Here is a 6,560-nt window from a genome sequence, read left to right as displayed (position 1 = left end):
TCAGTATTATATCATTGGATTATTGTTACTGATGCTTTAATGTGAGAACAGCTTTTTACTATTGTAGTTGTCAACATGAAGCTAATTTTAACTACTTTATGTACTGTTGGGTAGTTCAATCTAGAAACACTGAAACATATTTTATAATCTGATCATGATATGTTTCGTATGTAAAATCTAAATCTGCAATGTAACTAATAACTATGGCTGCCAGATAAATGTAGTGGAGTAAAAAATACAATATTTTCCTCTAAAACGTAGTGGAGTACAAGTATAAATTAGCATAATGGAAATACTCAAATAATGTTCAAGTACCTCAGAATTGTACTTAAGTACAGTACTTGAGTAAATGTACTTAGTCACATTCCCTTTTTGTGTGTGTGGCAGTGCCCTTATCAGTGAGTTCAGCCTGAAACTTGGCCACCATCCATTACAACAAAATTGTTGCCTGCTTTTAACATAATTACATTTCTGTTGCTTTGATTCCAGTCCGAAGTAATAAAACACTTCTAACCCAAACCCCCAAATCTATCCACAACTACAATTAAAGTTAAAAGTGCAGTTGTTTTATGATAAGAGCTGCAGGGTCTGTAGCCACCAAGCCCTACCACCTGCTTCTGATTGGCTAGTGGCATGTTATTTTCCCCTCACACATACCCCAGCATGCACTGGGGTTTATTTATTAGGAATAAAAAAAAAGGAGTCACTAATCTGTGTTCGGTTCAGACAGCGGGCTCCCCCTACACACTCGCACACACACACACACACACACACACACACAGACACACACATCTGCGTACCAGCTGAGCAGGGAGCAGTCCCACTGTTAGGCTTTCACATATCAAAGGGCCTGGGGTGCTTTGGCACTGCTGGGGTAGTTGTCCTTTTTTACAAAAGACAAACAAGCAAAGAGCTCGGGATGCGGTCCAGAGCCGCCTTTGACACAGTGTTGAAATGGGGACTTGGCTCCATGACATATCTGATCTACATGTGTAAAAAAGCTGTGGTGTTTTTCGTTTTCTTTTTTTAGACATTGTTACTTGCTTGTCCTCAGCGTATAGCAAGACAATCCCCATTCTTTATTAATCTGCCTTAACCATACACCACAAAACAACATAATTTGCTGAATTGTTCAAACTTCGGCTCGAGGCTGCTTTTGTGTCAGGGCTGCATGGAAAGTATTACCTCTAGGTGTGTGGTACGTCTGTGATGTATGGTGTGCAGATTTTCAGAGGTCAGGATGTTGATGCTGACTCTGTGACATCACCAAAACATCAGTAATTACACAGAGTGTAGTGAATCCGTCTCGGAGAGATGATCAGTTGACAAGCAGTATAAATTATCCTACAATCCTCAGAAGAACTCCCTAAGAGACTAATGTTCCCAAAACAGCTAATAATTATTTATCGTATTTCAGCAGTGGAATCAGTTATTGATGATGGTAATAATGAGAATGAAAACAGGGAGAAGGATGATGAAGATGACAGCAGTCCTGTGTGCCTTAAAGTGATCTTGCAAGACATCATATTTAACACGTAGAAACAAATCACAGAGGTCCAATCCATGTACCGCAGCACAAATACAGAGTACTATTTTCAGCAAATGGAAACAAGGCCCATTTGGGATCAAAGCATCTAATGGGTTCTGGATAACCAGAAGCTGCTGTTAGTTTCTGGCCAAACCAAACAGACATGCAAACACATGTGGCACTACGTCCAAAATATTTTCAATAATGATCAGAGAATTATAGGTACATTACATCTAATCTGAGTCTTCAGATTAGATGTAATCTTAGATGTAGTCTCCCCCCTTCACAAACCTATAGTGGCGGCAAGGAACATCTCAGTCGGGACAGTGCCTGAATGGAAAAATGGCTAACAATCTTGAAAAATGACTTGGGTAACTAGGGCTTATGCTGGTGAAACATTTTCATTGCTGAATGAAAACAGTTCATCTATTTTGTGAAGATGACGGCTATTTTTCAGGATATATGAAGTGCACCTCCATCCCTTCAGGAAAGAGGAAAGTAAAAAAGAGGAACACTCGAAGCAAATGAGAAACAAACCGAAAGAGACAAAGGCCCCTAATTTATGTTGCACACTTTCTACCAAATTCTCATTTTAACCTTTGAGGGTGCCTGTATGTTCCACTCTAAACCAACCTGCCATTCAGTTGAATGTTCAGTAATTAGACGTGAAGGTGGCCTCCAAGAGAATGTAAGGGAAGTTGGGTGTGATTTAAACTGCTCAGCCGGTGTTAAATGTACCTGTCACCAACAGCACGCTCCATAATGTAAACTAATTTGGAAATGAGGAGAAATGTGCATGGATAAATAAACACATTTCAGCGTTCATGTCAGTGGTCAGACTAGCGGGTTTGGGTACAGTTCGTGTTGTCAGATGAATTCTTGAGCAACTGCCAAACTTGAATCAGTTTCACATTCATCAGCGTACCCTTTTAACATTTATTAGTAACAAATGGGCAGATTAATTTGATGAATGTGTGTGTAGTATCAATGCACCAGTGAATAAAACATACAATCTTTATTAACCCAGATGGGATTTTGATTTGCACATCAAAAGACTACCAATATATATATCCTGAATGTGTACTAACAATCACTGTCGTATGTGCTCCGTGTGTGTCTTCTACTGAATTCAGCAACTGGTCACACAACAAGACCTAAACCTGGTAACACTGACTCAAGGGGAAAACATGCACATTAAAGACAAGAAAAGCCCTAATAAAAAGCCTCTAATGTAAAACAGTCCCCATCAAAGAGATCCCTCCCAATATTTGTTGAACTCGTACATATCATATTAATGCCATTTCAGCCATTGTTCACTCTCTGGCTGCGTTTGATCAGCGAGGCTGCTATAACTCTGGGGTTAAAGGAGCGCTAATGAGAGGAGTTGGCACTTTATAAACACTGTCAAGAGCAGGTGGAGCGAGGGGTCACATTGGGCCATTGTGTCCACCTCAGCTGGTCCTATTCAGAACGACTTATTTTCTTAGATCATGGAGTGTTTTGACAAATCAGCATATTTCAGGCAGACGTCTTTGTTAAAAGTTAAGTCCGGCCCTGGGTGATTGTATCATGCTGAACAAATGTGCGATTAATCTGCAGCATGGTGCTGAGCGATAGGGCACAGGCTTCTCCAGAAACCGGGTCATCTCTGCCTCTACAAAAGCTATTCCCTCCTGATGGCGCGCGAAGCAAGGACACACACAGAGGATGTATGCTTCCGTATAGAGTTTTAAAATGTCTTTCAGCCTGACATTGTGCGTGAGATTTAGAAAGGGGCTCTTTTGTGTGTCAAAACCTCACTTTTAATGGGTTTCTTATAAAAGTGCTCAGTGATCATGGTATTCAAATCACAGCAATAGCAAAGCACTTCCTCATTTCGGTGTCTGGAAGTGATCCCAGGCAAGGAGGTGTACCACATCTTAGACTAAGGCTGCACGCTCTTTCTGTTCGCTAACCAAAGGGCTCTTTCCTGTGGTGCTATACGATCATTTATTGAGGCTTAATCAACATGTATTGAATAGTGCATGTACTTTTTGAATCATTTTAAAGAGCCTTCTGTGCACTTTAAGCCTCGGCCATGGGGTTGCAAGGTTTCAACGATATTCCAGCTGAGGGCTAGAGGCAACAAATAGCTTTTGTCCCCACAGAGCTTTCATGGTGGCTTTAAGAAACTCTTTTTCACTGGGAATTAAAGAAAGGTAGTTATATTAGCTGGACAGCAGGTGCTACTCAGGTCTGGCACTTCTGTTCCTGTAGGATTTCACACTGAAGTTTGAGATCATTTGCACTTATCCAGTCTGGGCCTCACTGTTAACAATCCTGATTAGTCAAAACACAGTCAAAGGTATGGTACTGAGGAAATGTAAAAGGAAGGCAGCATGTTTTAGCTGGTCAAATCAGCATTTTGCACATGCACCACAACCATACTGACATCATCCTGCTGTCATTCTGCATTGTACTGGCAGAAAACACATCACATGACAGTGATATTCATATGATTTGATTTTGTCAAATCTGTGCGGCCGCTACATGACAGACTTAGGTGAAAGTTGTGACATGCAGATTTAATCATTGCAGGTATTACTTGTTAAACAAATAGTACATTTTACTCACATATTCATTTCTTTCACCCACCTTTCCTCTTCCTATTACCTTTAATACAATTCTTTACACCTGAAAACTGTATTTCACATCATCAGCTAAGCTGTTCCAAGCTGGGCCCCACATATTGAATAGATTTAGAACCATATCTATGACTTTTGATTGAATTTTGACTATGCTTATCGCTCAAACACCTGTGCCTGACCATTATTTACACACAAGCCCTGCTGCTAAATACCCTGTTAACAATGTTGAACCATTCTAATTATATAAAATGTCCGATACTTAAATGGGCTCTTCATTGCAATCATAAATGTGATGTACCATCTTATTTTGATAATACATTTATTTTACAATTTGTAATCTGTAGTTGCTTAGAAAGACCATGGTAATAGAGTGTGGTGTCACAGTTAGATGAAAGACCGTCCTTATGAATTGTTACAAAGAGGCAACTCTCATCTAACACTCAGAATGCCTATTCTCAACCATGCACCTTTTACACATTGTACATTTTGCATATTTTAATATAATGCATCATCACCATCATTATATGTGGCTCCAGTGAGAAATTAATAGCGAAACCTGGAAGAATTTACAAAATCTACCCTCTTAGCCACACAGGACTTTTAATCTTCTCCATCCCTATTGTAGTGCCACTTTTTATGCCCTGTAACTAATAGGCCACCGGGTGTGAGCCACACAGGTACCCTGGTGCTAGAAAGAGACTGTACAGGAGTGATGTGGGGGTGCTTCAAAGGGACGAGGCGAAGGCGGTGGAGTGTATGGAATGGAAAAAGTCAGCAAGAAAAGAAAACCCTTTTCTGAACGAGGACATAATCGTTTGGAGGGCTCCAGCACATAACCTAAATAATACATTTCAGGTTTTGATATAACCATTACTGCCTGCGAAGAGCTCTTTGATGTTAATTGAAACCACTGGGCAGCAATCTGCTTTATAGCACTGACAAATAACAGTTTCCTAGGGCTAAGCATTGAAGGTTAGCAAGCAGAGAAGGCACATACTTGCTCCATATGCTCATTCGATATAAATAAAAATCAAAAAAGAGCTTGTCTTCACGGACGCAGCGCAATATGCTGAGGATGGTCCCTGGACAAAGTTGTGGTGAGTGAAAAATGCTGTTTACAATTCTAACAGTACCTTCACCACAGGTCCTGTGTGGTGCAGGACAAAGCATGACTGTATTGTTTTCAGTTTTCCCAGTAGTTTGCTTCCTCTCTTTCATACAGAAACCACAGCTAAACTTGATAACGTAATAATAAAATCTAGGTGGCCCAACAGAAACTCCTGCATCAGAAAGATATCATTATTCACAAAGAAGCCTGTCTCTTGTATTTCTGATTTTTCAGGCCATACAATAGTTTGAAGCATGGGGGAGAGATGATTGCTGGGCTGTGGGCTCTGGTTTTAATACAGACACAACACAATGGTCTCTGTCTTCCTTTACTGTGCTTTAGTACATTCTGTCACCATGCTCTTCTCATCTTTTATTCTTCCCCAGCTTTTTTAGAAACTCATTATATCACAAAAAGGAGTCTTGTCAAAGGGTCATTCGGATCTGATGCAATGCACAATAACAGAAAACATACCACCACCGTGAGCGCAAACACATTGGCCAGACCAGTAGAGAAGGCTATATGATGATAGAAGAAGTTCAAAGTGATTTTTTTCCCCTCCATCCCATATGATACCACATCAGAGTGTGTACAGGGATGACCTTGCCTTATGCTGAACCACACAGGTCGGACATAAGAGGAGAGGGGCCTGCTTTAGAGCCTGATTCACTGTAGGACAAATGACAGGCATTGTTGAGGAAGGTAATTGGCTTGTCTCCATATAAAGAGCCTGTACATTATGATTGTTCACAGAGCCTTAGATCTGACCACGGAGCAAAAAATATCCGGAGAACTTTCTCCCCTTTGACGTTGTTCCCCATCACAATGATTGACAGTGAGAACATATGAATGATAGTTTGACGCGTTCCCTATAGTAACATACTGTAATGATGGATCTACTGTAACTCTCTTGCTGAGAGTTACAGTAGATCCATGAGAAAACCATTCTCATGTCAGTACAGTAAATGTGAAGCTACAGCTTGCAGCCCGCTAGCTTAGCTAAGCCCAAAGACTGGAAACAGGGGGATTTAGCCAGCCTGGCTCTGTCCAAAGGTAACACTTCCACCCACACTTGTTTGTTTAAACCGTACAAAAACGCAAGGGTACAAACAACAAGTTGTGCTTTTACAGGGGGTTTTATGCCGTTACCTTTTATAGCAGCACATAACCCCCTTAAAACTTACACTTTGGTTTTTGTACAAATGACATATAACGTGTCAGTTCGTGATCTTTAGAGGTATTGGTAGGCACATTTTGTTACTTTCGGACAGAGCCAGGCTAGCTGTTTCAAATCAAA

Source organism: Siniperca chuatsi, linkage group LG1, assembly GCF_020085105.1.
Source record: "Siniperca chuatsi isolate FFG_IHB_CAS linkage group LG1, ASM2008510v1, whole genome shotgun sequence".
NCBI lineage: Eukaryota > Metazoa > Chordata > Actinopteri > Centrarchiformes > Sinipercidae > Siniperca > Siniperca chuatsi.
The sequence above is the reverse complement of the archived record's forward strand: the minus strand, read 5'-3'. Positions refer to the sequence as shown.